We start from the raw sequence: 26,243 nt of genomic DNA, 5'->3' as shown, positions 1-26,243 counted from the left end.
ATGAATCTGCACTTTCAGGTTGGTTCTTTCGCCTGGATGCCACCCACAGGGGATAAGGCCTTTGGCTTTTGGTTTGGAATATGATTCAGTATTTGGCTTCACAATTGCTGCTGCTGCTGGTTGTTTCAAGGGTTTGTCTTTCCAAGATGTTCTGTGTGATCGGAGTGCTGTTTCCTATTAATATTTTGCTTTCTTAATTTTGTTCTTTTGTTCTTTTAGCTTATGCATTCTTCCTCTTTTAATCCGCTCTCTTTAGATCCAATAAATATGTTGTTTCATGCAATTTTTCTTATTTCCGAAATTATGGCTCTCCGCATTTTGTTATTTTGGGTTCATTGTTGATGCTGCATCTATCACAGGGAAAAAGGTCGGTACCGGTATGCTGGTCAATGGAAGCATGGCAGAATGCATGGTTGTGGTGTTGTATACTTGTATCAAGTCAATGAACGCATCATATATGTATGTGTAGGATAGATAACACATCTTCATAGGGGCTAAATCTGAATAGCTAATACTGTTTTTATTATTTGTGAACAAGAAATCTATACATTCTCCGTAGTTTTCTACTTGAGAACTGTGCTTTCTTCTATCCAGTTCCATTGTCAACTGTAAGATGGAGCAAGCTCAGCTCATCATTAGCTATTATGGGCCTTCCTTGAAGTTTAACATTTGGCATGTCTTTCAACACATTGCCAAATAGTTGTGGGGGACCACTTGTTTCTCCTACAACGCAGAGTCCTGTTCCAATCATTAGAGTGGCATGCATGGTGCCTGCATTAAACTATTCATTGACAGCAGGGATGATGGGCATTAAACATGAGGATAATTTCAATGACGTAGATTATCTGTCTTTTTTGGTACTCTTCTCTCAACATCTTTGCCCAGTCCAACTTCACCTACTGGCAAATTTTGTATGCAGGGTAGGTTCTATTTCGGAGAGCTAGCTACTGGAGGAGGATACTTATGGCTGTGACGAAGATACTTCAGCTGTATTACAGTTTTCGTCATCCGATATATTCTGTTTAATTTTTTTTTCTTTTTCAATTGATATTTTATTTATTTTTTATTTTTCTTGACAATAACACATCCTGTCAGCCAATATGTTTCTCTTACATTATGTTGTATCAGCTGCATGCAGGTATAGCGGATGTAGCTGCTGCTAAAGCTCGAATGTTTGTTAACAAGCTAGCCTGATGGAAGTATGTTTCTTTTTTGTCCTGAACAACTAATTTTTTTTTTTTTCTTAACAAATAATTGTGAGCTGTTGCAAAGCATGTACCATTTAGAAACTGGAAAACTGTTGCTGTGAATGTAGTTGAGTTGATTACTTAAAGAGTGGAAATTCGATGCTATGTGGAGGCAGTGGAGCAAGGATAGTGCAAACTTGGTTGTGCGTTTTTTTGGAGAAATATTGTCTTCATTCAAAAGGCATACAGATGGTGTCTGAACATTTCATAGCTTCTCATTTAATGCATGCTATTGGGACATTTGCATGTCATATAGGGATGGAGAGTTAATTGTGCTTTCCAGGATCTGTGCACAATTTATTGTGTTTTTACATAGTGTTAAAATTGGAGAAGAATAATTCTCTCTATTGATTCGCTCTAATGATAAGGATTATAAGAGTATATATATACATAAGACAGTTGAAAAAATGGAAAGTTCATATTTGTCTAAGATGAAAACTATATTTCTCTAATACTTCCCCTCAAGTTGGAGCATGAGGATTTGTAATGCCCAACTTACGTGATAAGACTTGAAAATGCTCACGACCCAAAGTTTTGGTGAAGATATCGGCAAGTTGATTGTGGATAGGAATATGCTTTGTAAAGAAGAGGCCCGCCCGTAACTTCTCACGAGCAATGTGACAATCAATTTCTATATGTTTTGTACGTTCGTGAAAAACCGGATTCTGGGTAAGTGAAGAGCCGCTTGGTTGTCACAATATAAAAGCATAGGCTTGGAATGCGGTACTCCAAGATCATGTAAAAGAGTTTTGAGCCATATAAGTTCACATGTGGTGGAAGCAAGTGCACGGTACTCAGCTTCGGCGGAGGAACGAGACACGGTAGTTTGTTTCTTAGTGCTCTAGGAAATCAGACTAATGCCCAGCTGAATGAAAAAACCAATGGTGGAGCGGCGAGTGAGGGAACAACTAGCCCAATTCGAATCAGAATAGGCTGAGACTTGAAGAGGGTTGGCAATAGGAAAAAATAAGCCCTATCCTAGAGATGTCTTATCGAAGAACACGTACAGCAGCATCATAATGTGGCCGTCTAGGTTGGTGCATAAATTGACTGAGAATGTTGACCAGAACACGAGTGATGGTGAGATATATCAAACGTACAACGAGTTGCTGAAACGAGCTTGGATCGGAGAGAAGATCACCATCAGTATTATTGAGCTTTATATTATGTTCCATGGGAAAGTGGGTAGGACGAGTACCAAGATGACCGCTATCAGTGAGGATGTCAAAAGCATATTTGCATTGATTAAGAAATAAGCTAGTGGGAGACTGAGCAACTTCGAGGCCAAGGAAATATTTTAATTTGCCAAAATCCTTTAGGTTGAATTTCTGAGCAAGCATGACTTTAAAAGTGTTAATATCAGAGAGATCATTACCTAACATGAGAATGTCATCAACGTAGACAAGTATGAGAGTAAACGACTAACCCTGAGAACGGGTGAAAAGAGAATGGTTGGCCTGAGATTGGGTGAAACCCGCAGCAAGTAAAATAGAAGATAATTTAGAGAACCAATTGCGAGAGGCTTGCTTAAGACCATAAAGGGATTTCTGAAGACGACAAACAGAGTCTCCCTCTGCTTGCAATAACCTAGTGGAGGGAGCATATAGACATCCTTATCGAGGTCACCATGGAGAAAAACGTTGTTGACGTCCAATTGAAGGAGATGCCAATTTCGAGTTGCAGCCACTGCAAGAATACACCTAATAGTAACGAGTTTAGCAATAAGAGCAAAAGTGTCATGATAACCCAAACCTTCTACCTAAGTATAGCCCTTGGCCACCAAGTGAGCTTTGTGTCGCTCTATGGATCCATCGGCCCGAAGTTTTATTTTGAAGGCAATTAATTTTTATCCAGGAGGAAGGTGTTGAAGAACCCATGTATTATTGGTTTCTAAGGCTTGAATTTCAGAAGCCATGACATCACGCCAATATGGGTGCAGCACAACCTAAGAATATGTGGTAGGTTCGGGATGTTGGGACATGACAGAAAGAAAATCCAAATGAGGGTTAGAGAAACGATGATAAGATAAAAAAGAGGAGAAACAATGAACCGTACCTGAGGAACATCTTGAAACTTGTGAAGCCGTGGAGGACTTTGGTAAAGTAGGGCAAATATAATCAGCCAAGTAAGAGGGATGTATGATAGCCCGTTTGGGCTGTGAAGAGGTTGGTGGAGGGGGTGAGGGTGGAGGTGTCGAGGAAGAGACCAAAGGAGAAGGAGGGAGAGATAAGGGGTTAGGGTTAGGTGTGGATGGTAGAGGAGGTAAAATGTAGGAAGGATGTATATCAGGAATAGGAAAAGGAAGGACTAGAGATGATGTAGGAGTGGGAGAGATGAGAGGATAGAGAAAAACATTTTCTTCAAAAATGACATCACGGGAGATGAATTTTTTTTTTTTTTGTTTTCAAGATTATAGAAACGATAAGCCTTATGATAAGCAGGATAACCTAAGAAAACACATTGAAGAGCACGGGGAGAGAATATATCGCGGTGTTGACGAGTAGTTTGGGCATAGCACAAGAACCCAAACACTCGCAAGTGTGTATAAACCGGTGGTTTCTGAAAAAGAAGTTCATAAGGGGACTTATGATTAAGGCTGGGTGAAGGAGTGCGGTTAATTAAATAAGTGGCCGTGAGAATGCATTCACCCCAAAAAGAGATGGGAAGATTAGCTTGAAAACATAAACACCGAGCCACATTAAGAAGATGGCTATGTTTACACTCGAAATATCATTTTGTTGAGGTGTACCCACACATGTGCGCTCATGAAAATACCTTGATCATGGAAAAAAGTTTTGAGGGAAGTGGATAGAAAATCTCTACCATTATCAGTGCGCACGAGCTTAATAGTGCAATTGAATTAATTTTTAACCATGACGCAAAAATTCGTAAGGCAAGAGAAAGTATCATATTTAATGCGCATAAGATAGACCCATGTAGTACGCGAGTAGTCATCCACGATTGTTAAAAAATAATGTGCACCAGAAAGGGAAGCCGTAGGATAACCACCCCATATATCACAATAAAGATGATTAAAACAAAATGTGCTCTTAGTTTTAATTAAAGAAAAAGGTAAACGAGTGTACTTTGCTCTAGCACAAACATCACAAGGCAGATGAGAAGAAGAAATATTTAAGGTTTTCGGAATACATGAGATAGAAGGGTGACCAAGACGTTGATGCTAAAGAGTAGTGTCAGAAACACGTTGAGAGTGGAAAACTGAGGTAGAGGGAGGTTTATAGTGGTGAAGCTCATTCCTTACTTCACACATTCCAATCAGCCTCCTTGTTGATAGGTGCTGAAAGACACAAAAGGTAGGAAAAAATATAGCAACACAATTGAGATCCTTGGTAAGTTTGCTGACGGATAATAAGTTAAATTTGAATGAAGGCACATAAAGAACATTAGAAAGAGAGAAAGTAGGAGAAAACCGCATAGTGCCGGTATGTGTTATAGAAACGATGTCACCATTTGGAAGCTTAATGGGGCATGACTGATAATTGAGAAGCTGAATATTATCAAGAGAAGACAAATTGGAAGTCATATGATCAGAGGCACCTGAATCAACAATCCATTCAGTGTTAGAAAGAGAAGCAGAATGACAAGAGGCGAGGTTACCAGCAAAATTGGCAGAGTTGGTGTTCAAGAGCAATAAAAGATCAAGAGTTGATAGTATTGTTCGATGGTGAGACCAGAGGTAGCAATCTCGAAAGAGGTTGAAAAACCCGTGACAGTATTTACAGCCATTGAAGAACCAGATGCTTTCATAACTGCGGATCAGTTCAGATGGCTCAAACCACTGAAGCGAGTCAAATATGATATTTGCAGCAACCAAAAAATAAACCTTCGATTTGAAAAATTCTCTGTAAGAGCTTGTAACTGAAAGATAAGTGAGAGCTAGAGGTCAGAGATTTGCTGCTTTGCCAAATTGAGAGAGTCAAATGAGACGAGACTTCGCCGGACTGAGATAATACCGAAGATTATGATGCCAGACAACTGAACTAATATGGGATAGTCAGAGAAGACGACTAGAGTAGCTGGTTGTAGAGGATGAAGACGATGCCAAGAACTGAGAACAACCGAAAGACTGAGAGATGATGAACCAATGAACACCGGAGATGTTGGAAACTTAGAAGTTGAAGATGATAGGTTTAGTGTGTCTGAGAGTCGGTAGCACCGAACAAAATTGAATAGGAGACAACGTCTACTGCTTGCATTCGAGGCGCCGGAAAAGATGGAGAGACTGAGACAGCTGCTGCCGGTAAATCAAGAAAGTCGTCGAAGAATCAACTCGAGATGTACTGGCCGAAAGCACTGAGCACGATAGAGAGTTGCTGGAACACCGGAGAGTTGAGAGGGCAGAGATTGCCGGAGAGAGAGAAAAAGAACGAGAAGCCGGGACTGCAAAGCGGCTAGAAAAAAAAAAAAAACCAGAGAGAGACAGTTGGAAAACAGAGGTGGCCGGAAAACATAGATGCAGCCGAGGACTTTGTGTATGCGAATGTGGAAGGCAAAGAGCTTCCAGAACAAACCGAGAGCAGTCAGACGATCACCGAAGATGCGCCAAAGAAGATGAATGCTGCTGATGCCGGAACCGGGATAGATGAAGACAATTAATGGCAGAGAATATGAACTGAGCGACGCCGGAGAGTATGGAAAACTAAGTGGGAGAATGGTGTCAAAGATGTCGTTAGGGTTGGAAAGGGGGGACCGCCATTGCCGCTCTTCGCCGGAGAAGACGACCAGAAGGCAGGAGCTCACAAATCGACTACTAGCAATGGAGTTTGGGGTGGTGATAGTCGTCACTGCAGTCTGTTGTTGCCAGAAACAGATAGATGGAGGGCTTGAGTGGTGGTGGCAGCAAAGAAAAAGAAAAATAGTTTAAAAAAAACCCTAATGCTTTGATACCATGTTAAAATTGGAGAAGAATAATTCTCTCTATTGATTCGCTCTAATGACAAGGATTACAAGGGTATATATATACATGAGATAGTTGAAAAAATGGAAAGTTTATATTTGTCTAAGATGGAAACTATATTTCTCTAATACATAACATTTAAATTGCTTCATCTTTTTTACTTGCAGTTGCATTGAAAGGGCATTTTTGGAATTTTGATAAATGACTTTGGGCTGTGTTTAGTTAGACATATCGGAATTTGTGTTCTGCTGAATTTTAGTTCATTAGAATTAAAAATAAATAAATAAATAAAGTTTTGTTGCTTGGATTGACCTTGAAATTCATTTGGAATTGCTCTAAAAACCATTTTTGTTTTAAAATCTTGTTATAATTTCATTTTGGAATTGAATTGATCTCTAGAGTGGCTATGATTTTCTAGTTCCAATCATTAAATATTGGATAAGTGGAATTGATTGGTTTCAATGACGTCATCCTATTATGCTTTTGACTAGTGCATTCAAATGCTTTATGAAAGATGACCATTGATGATTGTCTTAATAAGTTCTTAACTTGGAGAAAAATTATTTCTTTTTCTATTTATGTGGAGGTTGCTTGTTGAAAATAGGATCATTATACACCTCCATTCACCTCATTAATTGCAACCCTTTAGTACATTGTAGTTGCCTAGAACTTACTAAGCTATAATACATGTCTAATTCGGCAGTATGGATGCATTTTTATGTTAGAGCTGGAGCCAGAAAATGGCCAGGAGCTGGAGCTGGAGCTGAGTTAGAGACGCAGTCCATTCATGGAGCTGAGTTGGAAAACGCGTTGAAATTAGTGCAATTTATCTCTCCATTGTAACTTCCCATTTATGTTTAATTGTGATTAAATAGTCAGCCCTATAAATAGAGGGCTAAAAATAGAAGAAATGTACAATAGTGAGAAGCTCAGAGAGGGTAGAGAGGAAGAAGGGAGGAAGAGAGGGAGAGAGAGAGAATTGTAATTTTTTCCGGCGAGATAATGAATATTTGGTGTGTGCTCCATGGACATAGGTCGATATTGACCGAATCACGTTAAATCTTTGGTGTCACTTTGATCAGGATGCTCACAGGTTCCTAACAAGTGGTATCAGAGTCCGGTTGGACCAGAAAAGCCTAATCGGAAGTGATCCCGAAATTAGAGCTGTCTCTAGTGAATCAAAACTATGTTTTGAGGCCACCATCGCATATAGCTTGCCGATACGAAGAGAACTGTGTAAACCCGAGCACGAACAGAGTTCAGACAAGGCCTCACGCACCCTCACGCGCCTTGCTGAAGCAAGACGCCTCGCCATGCGCCGGTGACCAGCTCCATATGCACAGCATGCATTGCACGTGTCTGCCTCGACCGGACAGCCTCGACCCGACCCGCTGGTAACCTGACCCGACCAAGATACAAACTTATACCGGGTTGACCTGAGATTTGGTCCCTGACTCGGATCTGACCCGCCATCTTAGAATCGACCACGTCAGCGCCGCTGAGTCAGATGCCACGTCACCCGACCCACGTTAACGAGAGGGTACCACGTCAGCCAGGGTGCCACGTTAGTTAGAGGTGCCCACGTCAGCAGGTGGGTCCCACCGCCACATTAGCAAGTGCCATGTCAACTGCCACGTCAGCATAGTTGACTAAGTTTGACGAGGTTTGACCAAACTTTGACTGAGTTTTTCGGAGTCGTTTTGGGTCCGTTTTAAGACCAACTTGAATCATTTCTAGGGTTTTTGATCATTGCAGATCCAACCATGCTATCCATTTAAGCCAATTCTATCTTTAAATCAGTGAATCGAGATGTCAAATGAAAAGAGCTCAAAAATCGAAATGTTCAATGGAAACAATTTCGGTTTCTAGAAGATGTAGATAGAAGATTATTTATTTGGGATGGAATTGCACTTACCATTAAAGGGTAAGCCAACATCCATGAACGAGGATGATTGGGAGTTGCTTGATCGAAAAGCCCTCAGAGCCATCTGAATGACGTTGTTGAAATATGTGGCGTTCAATATCAAGTATATGACATCCACCAAGTCTCTGATGGATACACTCTCTAATGCGTATGAACTGCTTTTAGCTGCAAATAAGGTACATCTCATGAAAAGACTATTTACGATGAGCATGTCTGTAGATGAAAGTTTCAGCAAGCATTTGAATAACTTCAATGAGTTGTCTAATCAACTCGCCTCAGTGAGGATAAAATTTGATAATGAGATTCGAGCCTTATTAATTCTCAGTCAGTTGCCTGAAACTTGGAATGGTGTCATTACTACGATCAGTAGCTCTACAAGAAAATCGAAGCTTGTATATGATGAGTTCGTCAACATGATTTTAACGGAGGAAATAAGAATGCAGTCGAACCATAGCTCCACTTTGAGTTTAGCCTTGAACATGGAGAGTCGAGGTATAGGAAATAGGCATGGATGATTAAACAACCATGGCAGATCTAGGCCCAGGCGATCTAAATTCAGAAATCCCAGAGGTACTCAGGACACAGGTTCCTAGAGCACAAAAGTTATTGAGTGTTGGAACTATGGAAAGACTGTTCATTACAAGAACCAGTGCAGAAGTCAGAAGAAAGAATTCGAGACAAGGGCAAAGATAGAAGCAAATATTGCTTCCGAAAATGATGAGATGTTGATCTACTCTTTGGAGAGCAAGCAGGAGTCTTGGGTTTTAGACTTCGGAGCCTCATTTCATGCCACATGCTATAGAGATTGCATAAAGTACATACTAGGTAATTTTGATAAGGTGTACCTTGGCAACAATCAACCTTGCGACGTAACCGGTAAGGGAGTTGTGAAGATCAATATAAACGGGTCAGTGTGAAAGCTGAAGGATGTCAGGTATATTCCAGACTTGAGAAAGAATTTGATCTCAGTTGGTTAGCTGGCAGATGAGGGATACACGACGAAATTCATTAGCGATGAATGGAAAGTTTCAAAGGGTGTACTAACGATTGCACGAGGTAAGAAAATTGGAGCACTTTTTCTAACCTCCAATGCCTATATGTCTATTTCAGTACAGATTGACAAGTGTGAGGATTGTAGAGTCGGAAAATATAGGAGGGTTAGTTTCCAAATAAACACTCGTGCCCCAAAGAAGAAGGGACTAGAACTAGTTCACTTAGAATGTGTCGGGACACATAAGAAGAATGTCGAGAATCCTCAGGAGGAGGAACCAATGGAGCAGATCGTCGCACCACCATCTCCTACTCCAACTCTGGAGCTTAGGAGATCTACTCGGTCTCATGTACGAAACATAAGGTATATTGATTACTTACTTCCTACAGATGGAGGAAAGCCCGAATGCTATTGTTGGCCTTATAAGACTTAAAATCTTGTTATCGTGTTTTGATGCTAACACATAAGTGGAATTTAACATATTTGTGTGAGTAATGTTATTTCAGAGCTCACATATGAGAAAATAAGGTCAAAGTGCTTACAATGATCAAATGAAGCTTAAAAGGCGGAAAACATGGATTTAAAGATGATATATTAAACCTTGAAGAATATGAGGTCATGCATGCCAATAAATGTTTAAAGTCAAAAGAGCCAAAGAAAAGTAAAGTGAGAGAGCTCAAAGAATATTAAAGCTTAAAGACCAAGAAAGGGCCAAAGCAAGAATGAAGACTTGAGGTTTAGAATGTTAATGTCTTAGAAGTCTCATGTAAGTGCTTTAATGTTTAAAATATCATTTGAAATATTTTGAAGCTCTTAGGTTAACTTTTTGGACCTAAATATATTTTAAAATATTTGAAAAATATTTTTATAAAGTCAAAAATTATTTTAAAAAGGTTAGAATCATTTTTGGAAAGAAAAGCATCAAAAAGAACTTTTCCAATTGCTGTCAGTTTTTATACAACCGCATTAAAGTGAATTTTTCTCTATCAAAAACTCATTATTTTAAAATGTGCTCAACATGAAAGTTGTAGAATTCTCTCTTAGATTTCTTTTGATACCAATAAAACCTAATTTGGAGTTATACAGAAAAGTTATGGTCCAAACACTGAAGTAGGGTCACTCCTATCAGACATCTGAACACTGTTCACGGGAAGGACTTCAGATGACTGAACAGCACACAGAACAACCTCAGATGTCTGAAGATTAAGTTCAAACGTCTGAATATTTTTTGGATAGAATATAAAGAAGGCAGTAACAGTTCAGACATCTGAATTCGTGACTTCAGACGTATAAACACTATTCAGTGGACAATTTTTTTTAATTCTAATATTTTAAAATATAGTCGTTTGAGCTCTACACTTTCTAAAATTTTGGGAAACACTTAAATGAAACCTTTGTAACATGGAAACAAGTTTAAAAGGCTATAAATATATGGTTTTTCAAATCAAAAGACATCCAAGAATTGAAAAATCTATTTGTAAAGCTGAAAGCACTCTTGTTCTTCAAAAGCTCTCTTGCTCACTCATTGCAAAATTTTTTTGTTAAGATATTCTAAAGTGCTAATCCTTCCTCCTCCAAATTCCTACTGCTAATCCTCATCTAATAAGGATATTGGTGAATTCTACACCTGAGCTTCATTCTATTTCTTATTGATATTTTACATTGAAGTATATAGTGCTGAAATTGTACTAACTTGCTCTTTCTAGAGAGTGTTTCTTGTACACAACTATTCTTTTTATTTTTCTTTTAGATTGACGATTCCAAGGGTTTTTTGGATCGTTGGCTAAGCAAGGGGTTTTTTCTTAGAGGGGCGGGCTCTAGCCTAAAGGAGTGACCGAACGAGGGGACATAGTTTGGAGAGGCGGGCTCTAGCCTAGTGAAGGATTGTTTGAGCGTGGGGTATCGCTTGTAAAGGTTTTGTTCCACTCATCAACGGAACAAGTTTAGTGAATCCTTTCGTGGTTTTTCAAGGGCAAGGACGTAGGTTGGGTATAAGTTGAACCTCATAAAAATCCCCGTCTCACTCTCTCTTTCCCTTACTCTTTATTTTGAGTGCATATTTAAATTGCGTGGATGGTTTAAATTTGAAAATCATATAAACTACATATATTTGGAAATCAAAAAAACTTAAGGTTTAATTTTGATTTGGGTTACGGAAACCGAAAGGGAGTACATTGATTACACCATATCTTTTGGAAACCATTCGGGAATACGTTACTTGGTTAACATCCGAAAGATAAATTTACCAAGAGTTTAGTTGAGTTCTAAATATTGAGAAGAGTGTAGATATTGTGTTAATTGAATGTTATATTGCACATCATATTAAAGAAGTAAAACCATATATTCAGGGCTTACAATTTCATATCCAGGGCTGATAACAAAAGGTATATTGTGATTGAATGGTATAAAAGCTTGAGATTCATTGGATAGTGTTTGTATTCCAAGAGTGCTAAATCTTGAATGATTTCATCAATTTAATAATGCTGCAGTGAACTTATATTTGATAAATAAAGTGTGGTTGTGTTGGTGTGAAGATTGTGATTAATTGTTTGAATGTTTTATTAGCTGTGTGGTTAATTAAAGAGATTAAGTTGTTGTATGATTGGTGAAATTAAACAAACAAGTTAAAGAATTGGTTAAAAGAAATAAAGAAGTTAAGGATTTTTAAAAGAAATTAAAAGAAAGTTTTAAAAGTCAATTCACCCTCCTCTTGGGAAGCTATTCCTAATTTCAATTGGTATTAGGGAGGGTTATAGTAAATCTTAACTAGTAACTATAGAAAGATCCTAATGGCTCACACAGGCGTAGCTCCCTTTGGAGAGGGACAATCTTCAATTAGGCCACCTATCTTTTGTGGTTTGAACTATACCTTCTGAAAAAAGAGAATGCAAATATATCTTCAAACTATGTATTCGAAAGCATGGGAAGTTGTCATGGAAGGTGATAAAATTCCCACTAAGATAGTTGATGGAAAACAAGTTCCCAAAGAGAAAAATGATATGACCGACTTAGACTATAAGATGCTACAAGTTAATGCTAGTGCTATGAATGCTTTATATTGTGCCTTGGATGCTAATGAATTTAATAAAGTAATGGCTTGCAAATCAGCTAAGGAGATATGGGATAAGCTAGAAGTAACATATGAAGGAACAATGGATGTTAGGGATAATAGGGTTGATATGCTCACAAGCGAGTATGAAGCCTTTAAGATGAACTTGGATGAATCAATTACAAATATGTTTACTAGGTTCACTCACATAATCAATTCCCTGAATGCCTTTGGAAAAACTTACACTACTTATGAGATGATAAGAAAAATTCTTAGAGGGCTACCAACCGTATGGGAACCAAAAGCCACTGCCATAACCGAAGGAAGAAATTTGAAAAACACTTCCTTAGATGAGCTTATAGGTTCTCTTTTCGCATATGAAATGACAATGAATGAAAAGAGTGGAAAAACCAAAGCCCAAGAAAAAATAGGCTTTAAAGTAGAAAACTCAAGTAGTGAAATGGATGAAGATGAAGAAGCCTTCATATCTAAAAAGCTAGTAAGGATACTAAAAGGGAAAAACAAATTTAAAAGAAGAAATCAAGACTTCGAATAAGAAGAAGAAGAAGTTAGCAAAAAGAAATCAAGGAATAAAACATCTAAATGCTATAATTTCAATAAAGTTAGACATTTAAAACCGGAATGTCCACTATTAAAGAAAGAGTCTAAAAAGAAAAACAAGAAGGTTATGAAAGCCACTACTTGGGATAGTACAAGTAGTTTGGAGAATGAAATAAGTGACCAAGAGGTTGCTTACACGTGCTTTATCGCATGGGATAACGAAGAAAACTCCTCAACTAAATCTTCAAATAATTCTTGTAGTGATGAATCAAGTGATGAGGGTATGCCATCTTATGATGAACTTCAAAATGATTTATTCAAAGTACATAAGATGCTGATCAAAGCAAATAAACAAAACACCTCATTGAAGAATAAGAATGAAAGTTTAATAAATGAGTTAGAATTCCTAAAGAATGCCGAAAGAGATAAAGACTCAAAACTCAAACAATTAGAACATAAGTATGAATCAGCAATGAAAGAATTAGAATCCAAAAATCTTGCTGAAAAAGAAAACAACTTGAAAATTGAGAAACTAGAAAGCAAGTATGAACAAATAATAGAAGATATTCGATCCCTATCCTCTACAGTATATGAGAAAGATATGTATATTTATGAATTAGAGGATAAACTAAGAAAATTATCTCTAGAGTTAGAGAAATCATAAAAGAAGGTTGATAACAAGAAAGAGATAGAAAATCTCAAGAGTCAGATTGAAGATAAAGATAAGATCATTCATAACTTCACTAAAGGAAAAGAAAATCTTGATAAGATGATTGGCTTACAAAGAATGTATTTAAATAAAGAAGGCATTGATTTCAATGGAATTGAAAATAAAAAGAAAAAGAATTCTTACATGGGATATTTCTCGAAAGAATCCAAAGACTACACTTGCACATCTTCTAATGCCTACATAAACACCATATGCTATCAATGCAAGAAAAAGGGGTATATAAAGTTTGAATGTCCGTTTAAGAGGAAAGGTGTTAAAACCAAACAAGTATGGAAAATAAAAGAAATCTTCCTTCAGAAATCTTTCGGACCCAAGAAAATATGGGTACCAAAAATGAAATAATGATTTCACACATATATAAAATAGAAAATGACATTATTGGCCAAAATCATAGGATGACTTTTTACAAGGCTTAACTTAAGAAAATATAAAGAAAATATCAAATCTGAGCTTATTATATAAGCGCCTTGATGTTACATGCTACATGCTTACTTGCCTACATGTGATGTGTTGATATGCTATATGCTACATGTGTATGAATTAACTTGACTTGATTCATATTGAAAAGTATGGTTCACTATGTTGAAAATTGAGAATGAGATTATGGAGCTTAAGCATACATTTTTTATATAAGGATAATTCTTGAACATGCATGATTTTAAATGAATCACATGGATAAACATACTGCTCTTTATCTATGAGCTACGAAAGATATAGTAGTTATATTGGTATCCATGAACTATGCATTATGTGATATTAAACTTTGGTATCTATAAAGTATTTTTTTTGTATCACATGTTAAAAAATTTTCAATAGATATCAAATCTAAAAGTTCACTTGGTATCACAAAGTCAAATTATTTATGAGCATAATTATGTCTATGAGCATGATGTGATACTAATGATCTTAGCATGATATTGGTATTTGATACATGATATGATTCAATATTTTACATGGGATGATAAAAGAATAACAAAACTGAATGTATTGAATTCAGGGGGAGTGTCATGAATCATTAATCAATTGATATCATGAATTAAATTTTAAATTTTAAATTGGTATCATAAAAACTATCAAATTAATATCAGCTGGTATCTTGAATAAATGTTGTGAGTTACACACTACACATGCTATATTGAAAAACAATAACTTGTGTGTGTACATATGTTTGGAATACATGGTTATTGATATGCTTGAAATGATTTGTATTTGAATTTAAATCATTTCTTTTTCTTTTTGATTGATGCCCAAAGGGGGAGAAGTTGTGAAGCAAAAATTGAACATAATTGAGCATGAACGTTATATCTATTCGAAAGAAGTATTTAAGTATTGATAAGCATAATTGATGAAATTAATATTGATTTTATTAATATGAAGCATATTGAAAGGGGGAGCCTTTTTAAGGCTTACTTACATTTTTACTCCTTATTTGTCATCGTCAAAAAGGGGGAGATTATTGGCCTTACAAGATTTAAAATCTTGTTATCGTGTTTTGATGCTAACAAACAAGTGAAATTTAATATATTTGTGTGAGTAATGTTATTTCAGGGCTCGCATATGAGAAAACACGGTCAAAGTGCTTACAATGATCAAATGAAGCTTAAAATGGGGAGAGCATGGATTTAAAGATGATATATTAAATCTTGAAGAATATGAGGTCATGCATGCCAAGAAATGTTTAAAGTCAAAAGAGTCAAAGAAAAGTAAAGTGAGAGAACTCAAAGAATATTGAAGCTTAAAGACCAAGAAATGGCCAAAGCAAGCATGAAGACTTGAGGTTTAGAATGTTAATGTCTTAGAAGTCTCATGTAAGTGTTTTTATGTTTAAAATATCGTTTGAAATATTTTGAAGCTCTTAGGTTAACTTTTTGGACCTAAATACCTTTAAAATATCTGAAAAATATTTTTATAAAGTCAAAAATTATTTTAAAAAGGTTAGAATCATTTTTGGAATGAAAAACATCAAAAAGAGTTTTTCCAATTGCTGTCAGTTTTTATATAAGCTCATTAAGGTGAATTTTTCTCTATCTCATTATTTTAAAACGTGGTCAACATGAAAGTTCTAGGATTTTCTCTTAACTTTCTTTTGACACCAAGAACACCTAATTTAAAGTTATACAGACATCTAAACTCGTGACTTTAGACGTCTGAACGCTGTTCAATGGGCAAATTTTTTAAATTCTAATATTTTAAAATATAGCCATTTGAGTTCTAAACTTTCTAAAATTTTGGGAAACACTTAAAGGAAACTTTTGCAACATGGAAACAAATTTGAAAGCCTATAAATATATGGTTTTGAAAATCAAAATACATCCAAGAATTGAAAAATATGTTTGTAAAGCTAAAAGCACTCTTGTTATTCAAAAGCTCTCTTGCTCACTCATTGCAAAATTCTTTTGCTAGGATATTATGAAGTGCTAATCCTTCCTCCTCTGAATTCCTACTGCTAATCCTCATCTAGTAAGGATATTGGTGAATTCTACACTTGAACTTCATTCTATTTCTTATTAATATTTTACATTGAAGTATATAGTGCTGAAATTGTACTAACTTGCTCTTTCTAGAGTGTGTTTCTTGTACATAGCTATTTTTTTTATTTTTCTTGTAGATTGACGATTCCAAAGGTTGTTTGGATCATTGGCTAAGCAAGGAATTTTTTCTTAGAGAGGCGGGCTCTTGCCTAAAGGAGTGACCGAACGAGGGGACATTGTTTGGAGAGGCGGGCTCTAGCCTAGTGAAGGAGTGTTTGAGCGTAGGGTATCGCTTGTAAAGGTTTTGTTCCACCTGTCAACGGAACAGATTTAGTGAATCCTTTGATGGTTTGCCAAGGGCGAGGACGTAGGCTGGGTATAAGCCGAACCTCGTAAAAATCCCCTTCTCACTCTCTCTTTCCCTTACTCTTTATTATGAGTGCATATTTAAATTGCGTGGATGATTTAAATTTGCAAATCATATAAACTACATATATTTGGAAATCAAACAAACTTAAGGTTTAATTTTGATTTGGGTTGCGGAAACCGAAAGGGAGTACGTTGATTACACCATATTTTGTGGAAACCATTCGGGAGTACGTTACTTGGTTAACATCCCAAAGATAAATTTACCAAGATTTTAGTTGAGTTCTAAATATTGAGAAGAGTGTAGATATTGTGTTGATTGAATGTTATATTGCACATCATATTGAAGAAGTAAAACCATATATTTAGGGCTTACAATTTCATATCCTGGGCTGATAACAAAAGGTATATTGTGATTGGATGGTAGAAAAGCTTGAGATTGATTGGATAGTATTTGTATTCCAAGAGTGCTAAATCTTGAATGATTTCATCAATTTAATAATGCTGCAGTAAACTTATATTTGATAAATAAAGTGTGGTTGTGTTGGTGTGGAGATTGTGATTAATTGTTTGAATGTTTTATTAGCTGTGTGGTTGATTAAAGAGATTAAGTTGTTGTGTGATTGGTGAAATTAAACAAACAAGTTAAAGAATTTGTTAAAAGAAATAAAGAAGTTAAGGATTTTTAAAAAAAACTAAAAGAAAGTTTTAAAAGTCAATTCACCACCCCTCTTAGTACGCTATTCATAATTTCAGCTATGATGAAGCATATCAGGTGGCAGATACAAGCAAGTGAGAGCTTGTGACGAAGGATGAGATGTAGTCCCTCACCACCAATAGAAAGTGGGAACTAACTGAGTTGCCCAAAGGCCTTCACAACAAGTGGGTGTACAGAATCGAAGATGAGCATGATAGCTCCAGAAGGTACAAGTCTCGGTTGATAGTCAAAAACTTTGAGCAAAAGGAATAGATTGACTACACGGGCATCCTTGCACCAATTGTGAAGATGATAGCCATCAGATTAGTCCACAGGAATCGAGCAGATAGGAAGATGGTAACTACAGAGAAGCTGAAGTTGTATTCAATTTCAATTGGTCTTCATGCCTAAAGACATATTTTGAGTACATCATTTATTGATGATACTGGTTAAGGAGGCTTCTCTGTCTCCATGTGAGAGATTGTTAGAGCTGGAGCCAGAAGACAGCCAGGAGCTGGAGTTGAGTTGGAGATGCGGTCCATTCGTGGAGCTGAGTTGGAAAATGCGTTGAAATTAGTGCAATTTATCTCTCCATTGTAACTTCCCATTTATGTTTAATTGTGATTAAATAGTGAGCCCTATAAATAGAGGGCTGAGAATACAAGAAATGTACAATAGCGAGAAGCTCATAGAGAGCAGAGAGAAGAAGGGAGGAAGATAGGGAGAGAGAGAGAGAGAGAGAGAGAGAGAGAATTGTAATTTTTTCCGGTGAGATAGTGAATATTTGGTGTGTGCTCCGTGGACGTAGGTTAATATTTACTGAATCACGTTAAATCTTTGGTGTCACTTTGATTTGGATGCTCATAGGTTCCTAACATTTTTTCCCTCATGATTTATTTTCCATTTGAATCAATTGGAGATTTGTAAATTTTAAAAATGTAGATATATCTATGTTCCTGATGGTTAAATGTAGATATATCTATGATCCTGATGGTTTTCTTTTTGATGCTTCATTTGCTTTGCTTATGTAGTGGTTAGAGAAGAAAAGGGACTATATAATGATCCTCAACATCCCTATTTATATGAGGAGGATGACGTGTGGATGGCACCAGGCTTTATAAACCAGTTTTACGAAGTAAGTTAAATTTCATTTGGACTCTTATTGAATTATTAGAGGATGCAAGGAATGAGAAATGAATTTGCACAAATGGCAGGTCCCTGATTATTGGAAAACATATGTGCATGAGGAGGATAGGAAAGGGAAATGTGGTTGAACTCCTTCTATAGAGCTCCTCTAAGACTACCCATGCCTGCAGAACTTGAACACTAGTGGTCAAAAGGTATTAATGATCTCGTCTTTTTTACTCATGTAGGGGTCTGCTCTTGCCAGTTTAATGATATGATTGGAACTTTGAATGTTCTATCATAAAATGTTATGGTTGGACGGTTACCTTGACGCACAACATCACTTGACCTTTTCTGTGTTTCCCTTGCACCAGGATTTAAACTTGGTTTAGTTTCCTGAAAGAACTAGAAGGTGTAAAAAATGCTTGAACAGATGAATAAAATTCTTGACACAGTTTTCTGTAATGCAAGATGAACCATATTTATTCCGTGCCAATGAATGTTACCTTGGTTTTCATTCATGTTTTGCTGCTTGTTGAGTTTATCAGTGTCTGAATTTATGGTGCTGCTGTAAACATATAAACACAGAACCATGGTCAGTGCTCCAAAAACTCCCCACACCCAGCGGGTGCATGTGCCATGTCTCCAATAACTGGAAGAGACCTTTTCCCTCCGTTGCGTTGTAGCCGAAATGGAGGATAAAAAGAGAAATTTGAATCTTGCTAGCCTTCTGAGTTCAAATTTTGTTAACATTTCGAGTATCTGCTCTTCCCTCCGTCAGCAAGGAACAAGCAATATCATCTTCAATTACAAAAGCAGATCTAGAAAGAAAAATATCTTCTTATGTTTTCTCTCTTAATTTATTATTATTATTATGATTATTATGATTGTGATTATTATTATTATGGTTGACAATTTAAAGGAAATATGTTCCTTTTTTCCTCTCATCTTTTTGTGACTATAAACATGCTTGCTTATGTTGAGAATTCTTCTTGTGAGTTTGTCTCATAAAGAAAAAAGTGAGTAGATGATGGGTGCTTATATACATGATTGGGTTTAAAACCCAATAGGCTTATGTTTTTGCATCAAGTTAGTGCTCACCTATGTGTATTAAGTTTACCCATGGACACTTCCGGTGTTAACAAGTGGTATCAGAACTAAAGGTTCGTAATTCTGGGTGAGCGATATTATAGAAAAAGTCGAGGTATGAGACTAATTCTTCTGACGTGTTAACAGTTGGAGGACCAAGTGTGTCACCAAGGTCAATAAAGATCATCTAAGCATGGAAGATGGATCCGAATAGGGTTAAGACGTGGGAGGTAGAATTGGTTCAAACGCACGTAGAATGCAATCCAAGGCACATAAGACGCAGTGGTAAGGCCCACTTGAGCAACTATCGGAGAATTGAGTTTACTCCCATAAAGGAGACAGTTTTCATTCAAGGGAGGGCAATTAGAACTCAAAAGTGAGGGTGATTGTTGAGAATTTCACTTATAAGTTTGTCCACATTGAAAAAATTGAGTGGATGATTGGTGCTTATGTATACGGTTACGCTCAAAATTCAATAGGTTTAAATTTTTGGATCAAGTTGGTGCTTACGTATGTGTATCAAGTCTGCCAATGAACTCCTCCGACACTATTTAGATGTTCTTTTGTGATAAGATTTAACTTAGATCTTCCAGACCCTGCCCCAATCTTTCGTCACCTAAACAAGGTAGCAGGCGGTTTAAGATGTTTTGTTCATGTCTTGGCACATACTCGTCAAGAGCCACTAGCAGCTTTTGGAGCAAAAGAAACACTGAAAAGGCGAAGTATACCAATCATTTTCACTTGAACAATTAAGTTGTTTGGCATTTAATATTTTCTCTATTCTGGTTTCACCTGTCATGCTCTTTTGTTACTCTCCACATTTTTTTTTACCTTAAATCTGGTGTTGGCTGTGTCCAGGTCCTTTTTAGTGGATTTTTTTTTTTTTTCACTTGATTTATATAATATTGTTTCATCAGATGAGACCCCAGAATTTGTCCTCATTAACAAGGAAGCAGAGCCTGATCCTGAAGATACATCAAAGCACATATATACTGAAGATCCCCTCATTCTACACGCCCCCAGCTGGACGGATAATTAATTATATTTGAGGATGAGAAGCATGGGGTTCGGTTATTTTGGCAGCCACATCTGAAAGATGGTGAAGATGTGGACCCAGAGAAGGTTCAGTTCCTCCCCCTCTGGTTTGATGAATTCTATGGACGAGGTGGAATTGTGGCGAAGGAGAACATATGGAAGCGTTTGATAAAAGCAGTGGAGAATGTATCCAAACCAATGTTAAAAAATACAGAAATGGGCTGAGGAGAAAAAGAAAGCTAGTGAGATGAAGACAAGGGTGATAGATAAAGAGCTTAAATTAGTGGAGGCAGAACTGTGTCTGGAGTAGGCCATGCAAGACTTGGAAGAGGAATTGAAAATGAAACAGAAAGAGAAAGAGAAGAAAATGGAAATGGGTTTGGTGGGTGATGAAAGTATTTTTACTTACGAACTGGCCAAGATAGATGAAAAAACTTCATTTCAAGAGCAAGAAGAAGAAAAGGGGGAAGAGGAAGATGAAGATGACGATGTCGCACCATCGAGCTTTGGGTCTGTTGGCGAAGACACAGACCAAAAAAAGGATCAGAATGGGAAAAAGCCTGGGAATTTGCCTTTCGCCACATCTTCATTGTCATTCGCTCCTAGCTTTGTTTTGACGGTCAGTTCTACAGTTCCTGAGATTCTTTGTTAAATTCCAGTCTTCATGACCAAGCATTGAAGACGGGCTGGAGTCAAACTTCGATGTGAAAATCAGCTCATTTGATTTGGAAACATGGTAGACACCTATTTTGTCCGAAAATTATTATTATTATTATTATTATTAACATTGTCCGTTCCTGAACAATCTCAAATAAGTCCTTATGTTCAAATTCAGCTTCTTCCTGAAAAGTATGGTAAATCTATATGTGCTGTAGCTTAAATCATGGTTGATTATTATTATTATTATTATTATTATTATTATTATTGCATTATATATATAACAAAAACAAAGTATGAAAAAGAGATGAATATAATATCTGTAAAAAGACCTGAAAAATTATATTATTTAAATAATAAAAGAAAGGAGAAGAAAAGGAAAATTTAAATGAGGAAAAGGCAGGGTTCGTCGACGAATCCTCTGGTTTCGTCGACGAACTCCCTATTGGATTCGTCGCACGCCACGTGTCTCGTTGACAAGAAATTACCGAGAGGATTGTTGCAGGGTCTAAAATTCGTTGATGATAAATAAATGTTCGTCAACAAACTCTCTACTTGGCCTCATCGACGAAGTGACATGTTTCGTTGACGAAGGCAGGTGTATAAACAGTTCAAATTTGGATTTCAGTGAGTAATTTCACACGCAACTCCCCTTTTCTCTCTTTACTTCATCCTCCACCCCTTCTCTTTAGGATTCTGGGCTGGTTTTTCGCCGGTTCGATGATTCAAAGCTGTCACGTTACTCTTGAGAAGATTCTCTTCACATCTAGTGGAGTGATTTGTTGGTTAGACCAACTTGAGAATCATCCTAAAATTTGGGTAAGTTGATTATTTTAATATTTATTAAAGTTTTTGGTATTTCTGGGTTGAGTAAGGTATTAGATGGGTTTATACTGAAATTTTGTTAGGAAAATATCAATTTTAGGGTGTTGAGTTAGGGAACACACGAGTGTGATTTTGGGTGTTTTGGTGGGCTTCCCAGAAAGCCAGGTAAGGGGATAAACTAAGTCAGCCTTCTTATGAAAATATATTAATCATTTTACAGCATTTAATTTCAGGTAAATATGTAGATGGTACAATTATATTGGAAATACTGTTGTTAATAGGAAAATATTTTTAATACAATTCAGCGGGGAATATGATTTTGTGTGGATTTTTATGAATAGATCAATATTCATTTTGTGTGGCATGAGTATAAAATTATATGATTTTATGTAATATTAGAATAATATGTTTTCAAAATTAGTGTGTTATTACTGTTTTCAAGAAGGTATTAAAATGATACGGAACTATGTTTAAAGTATGGTAATGAAACAGTACAGATATTTCAAACTATGTATGTTAAATATAAGTCGGCGTAAGGGCCATGATTTTACATGATATGCCGGTGTAAAGGCCGTGATTTTATATGATATAATATGCCGGCATAGGGGCCATGATTTTTGTATGACATGTTATGCTGGCGCAAGGGTCGTGACATATAAGATATAAAATGCTAGCGTAAGGGCCGTGGTTTATATGTTATGATATTCCAAAATTCATGAAAATATTCTCCTAACTGATATTATTATGAAACAATTATGTATCATTATTTGAAATTTACTATATGTTATCAAAACCCAGATGGTTTTGTTTAGGCTTTCACGAAGCACGATACCCTAACCATATGATCATGATAATGTATATATTAGTGCTTCCACTTGCCGTAAGGAGCAGTGGGAGATCGACAGTCAATGTGGTTTTATGTTAGTGCAGGCGTTCCTCTAGTGTCCGGACTAGGAAGGGCAAACCCATCGTATTTACAGATTTATGTTGATCTAGCGTGGTCGGCATGCCATTGTTAACTCCCACCTTTGGGTTACACAACCTAGTCATGTGGGGGTAAGACATGACACCAACCAATTATCCATCCAGGGTGTTATTTCATGTACAGTTATATATATGATGATTTAATGTATAGAAACTCAGTATGTTATATCATGTTATGATAAATTTTGTTTCAAACAGATATGATACAGACAATTCTACTAGATATGTTTTATGTACTGTTACATGTATAACATGAAAATACTCATGTTGCCACACACTGATATTGGTTTATTTTCCTTACTGAGAGGTGTCTCACCCCAGCTATATAAACATTTCTGGAGCCCTGAATAGAAGAGCGGATAGAGCTCCGCAGCATTAGTGGTTGTCTGTTCTACCCTGTCTGAAGGGTAAGTTATTTTGCTAGGGTGTGACGGATTTTTGAGTGATGACCCTAGGAAACATTTTGGATATTTTGGGATGTGTGTATGTATATGACAGTTGTAGTAAAATTCTGGTATTGTGTTGGTTGGATGATTTAATATGTATATGATTTTACGTTTCCCGCTACTTAGGTATCAGTGTTGTATTTCAGGTATAACCCTTGTATCCATGGGTTCAGGTTGATTATGTTTTATCAGGATTATTATGTTAAATAATATATATATATATATATATGTATGTATGTATGTATATGTACGGTAAAATAGGCAGGTAACTACAGTTTGGTATTAGAGCCTAAGTTGTTAGGTTTTGTAGACTCTAGAGTGCTACAAAAACAACTCTAGGGTATAGGAAGAGGATTTGAGATTTTGATTTGTAGTTTAGAGGCAAGACTTCCGTGGTGATTTCTGTGTTTTTCTTAGGGTGACGATTTTAGGAAAGTCATAGTAAACTATTGTCAAATTGTGTTTCTAAAAAGTGGGACTGAATGTTGAAATAAGATAAGGATGTCAAGATATGAGATTTTGGTTAGATGCGTAAGTTATAAAGATAGGGTCCCTAAGTCATATTTATTGTCTTTTTAGGATGGATCCTGGAAGAGGTAGTGCCCATGCGAGCAGTAGTGACAGTGCAGGGCCCTCAAGTGTAGGCGAGGCTGATTCTGATGCGGTATTATGTAGTATGGCTCAGCAGGTTATGACTGAGATTGTTAGAAGGTATAGAGAGTAGGGAGGTCTATCTGCAGGCCATGGGTGCATGATAGAGAAATTCACCAAGATGAATCCTCTAGCATTTTTAGAAGGATTTGATCCTGCAGCCTCTGAGAATTGGATATAGGAGATTGAAAAGGTGTTGGTGGTATTACAATGTACGGAGGAGCAGAGGGTCCTCTTCGCCACTTATAAACTAACAGAGGAGGCTGAGAGGTGGTGGACTGTTGTGAAACCTTTGGAGAAATAAAGGACTATCCTGATAACTGTGACATGGGACCGATTTAAAGAATTATTCTTTGATAGATATTTTCCACCCACTGTTAGGGAAGTTAAAGTTGAAGAGTTCCTGAATTTGAAATAGAGACAATAGTTAGTCCAGCAATATGCGGTGAAGTTCATAGAGTTATCTTGATTCACTTCGTATCTTGTTTCCGATGAAGTAAAGAAAGCAAGACACTTTTATAGTGGATTGAGGCATGGAGTATATAAGTAGGTAGTAGTGTTGAAGATACATGACTTTGCTGAGTTAGTTGATAGGGCAACACTAGCCGAGGTTAAGTGGTTGTCTGTTCTACCCTTTCTGAAGGATAAGTCATTTTGCTAGGGTCTGACGGAGTTTTGAGTGATGACCCTAGGACACATTTTGGATATTTTTGGACGTGTGTATGTATATGACAGTTGTAGTAAAATTCCGGTATTGTGTTGGTTAGGTGATTTATTATGTATATGATTTTTCGTTTCTCGCTTCTTAGGTATCAATGTTGTATTTCAAGTATAACCCTGGTATCCATGGGTCGAGGTTGATTATGTTTTATCAGGACTATTATGTTAAATAAAAAAATATATATGTACGGTAAAATAGGCAGATAACTACAGTTTGGTATTATAGCCTAGGTTGTTAGGTTCTGTAAACTTTAGAGTGTAGTAGAAACAATGCCAGGGTATAGGAAGAGGATTTGAGATTTTGATTTGCAGTTTAGAGGCAGGACTTTCGTGGTGGTTTCTGTGTTTTTCTTGAGGTGACGATTTCAGGAAAGTCATAGTAAACTATTGTCGAATTGTGTTTCTAAAGTGTGGGACTGAATATTGAAATAAGATAAGGATGTCAAGGTATGAGATTTTGGTTAGATGCGTAAGTTTTAAGGATATGGTCCCTAAGTCATGTTTATTTTCTTTTTAGGATGGACCCTGGAGGAGGTAGTGCCCAGCGGTAGTGACAGTGCAAAGGCCCTCGAGTGTAGGCGGGGTTGATTTTGATGCGATATTACGCAATGTGACTCAACAGGTTAGGGCTGAGATCGCTAGAAGCTCTAGAAAGTAGGGAGACCCTTCTATAAGCCATGGGTGCACAATAGAGAAATTTACCAAGATGAATCCTCCGAAATTTTTAGAAAGAGTTGATTCTGCAACCTCCAAGAATTGGATGTAGGAGATTGAAAAATGTTGGCGGTATTACAATGTACGGAGCAGCAGAGGACTACGCTGATAGCTATGACATATGACCGATTTAAAGAATTATTCTTTGACAGATATTTTCCAAGCTACTGTTAGGAAAGTTAAAGTGGAAAAGTTCCTAAATCTTAAATAGGGACAACAGTCAGTCCAACAATATGCGGCGAGGTTCATAGAGTTGTCTTGCTTCGCTCCGTATCTTGTTCCTGATGAAGTAAAGAAAGAAAGACAATTTTATAGAGGATTGAGGCGTGGAGTATATAAGTAGGTAGTAGTGTTGAAGATACAAGACTTTGTTGAGTTAATTGATAGGGCAACACTAGTTGAGGCTAGTGAGCGGACGAATGTAGAATAGTAGGTACAGAAGAAGAGATCTACGCCTTAAGGCTTCCAGCAGGAAGGTAGGCAGGGTCAGTGGGGGAGAGGAACTATGGCAGAGGAAAGAAACAGGATAGTGGAGGTTGTGAGTTACAAACGGTGCAGAATTTTCATGTCTGTCAAACTTGTGGAAGGAGACACTTGGGAGAGCGTCGAGTAGGGAGATCTATCTGCTATTGTTGCAATAGGCAGGGACATCTGGTGTGAGATTGCCCTACACCACCTGGTACCACTCCTACTCCCAAACTGTATTGAGAAGGCTACGAGGTGCCCTGTGGAGGCTAGCAGAGGAATGTAGCTCTAGTAAGGGTCTATGCTTTGACACCTAGAGATGTTGAGACAGTTGGCGATGTGGTGACAGGTATGATTAACATGCTTTCATTTAAAGTTATTGTATTATTTGATTCAGGAACCACACACTCATTCGTGTCTGTGAGGTGTATTAGATTGTGTGGGGTAGAAACATAGTTGTTAGATACCAAACTATTAGTAATTACACCGACAGGGTCAGTAGTGAGGTGTAGTAGAGTGCTCTGAGGCTGTCCAGTTGATATTCAGGGAAAAGTTTTGCTAGCTGACTTGATAGTATT

General features: G+C 37.0%; 1 pseudogene; it reads left to right on the top strand.

Annotated features, from left to right (window-relative positions):
- Window positions 1–20,855, top strand: LOC131148140 (protein TIC 100-like; annotated as a pseudogene).
- Window positions 20,856–26,243: the final 5,388 nt, after the last annotated feature.

The sequence above is a fragment of the Malania oleifera genome, chromosome 2 (genome assembly GCF_029873635.1).
Source record: "Malania oleifera isolate guangnan ecotype guangnan chromosome 2, ASM2987363v1, whole genome shotgun sequence".
NCBI classification, from domain to species: Eukaryota; Viridiplantae; Streptophyta; class Magnoliopsida; order Santalales; family Ximeniaceae; genus Malania; species Malania oleifera.
This window is presented reverse-complemented; position numbering and strand designations above follow the sequence as displayed.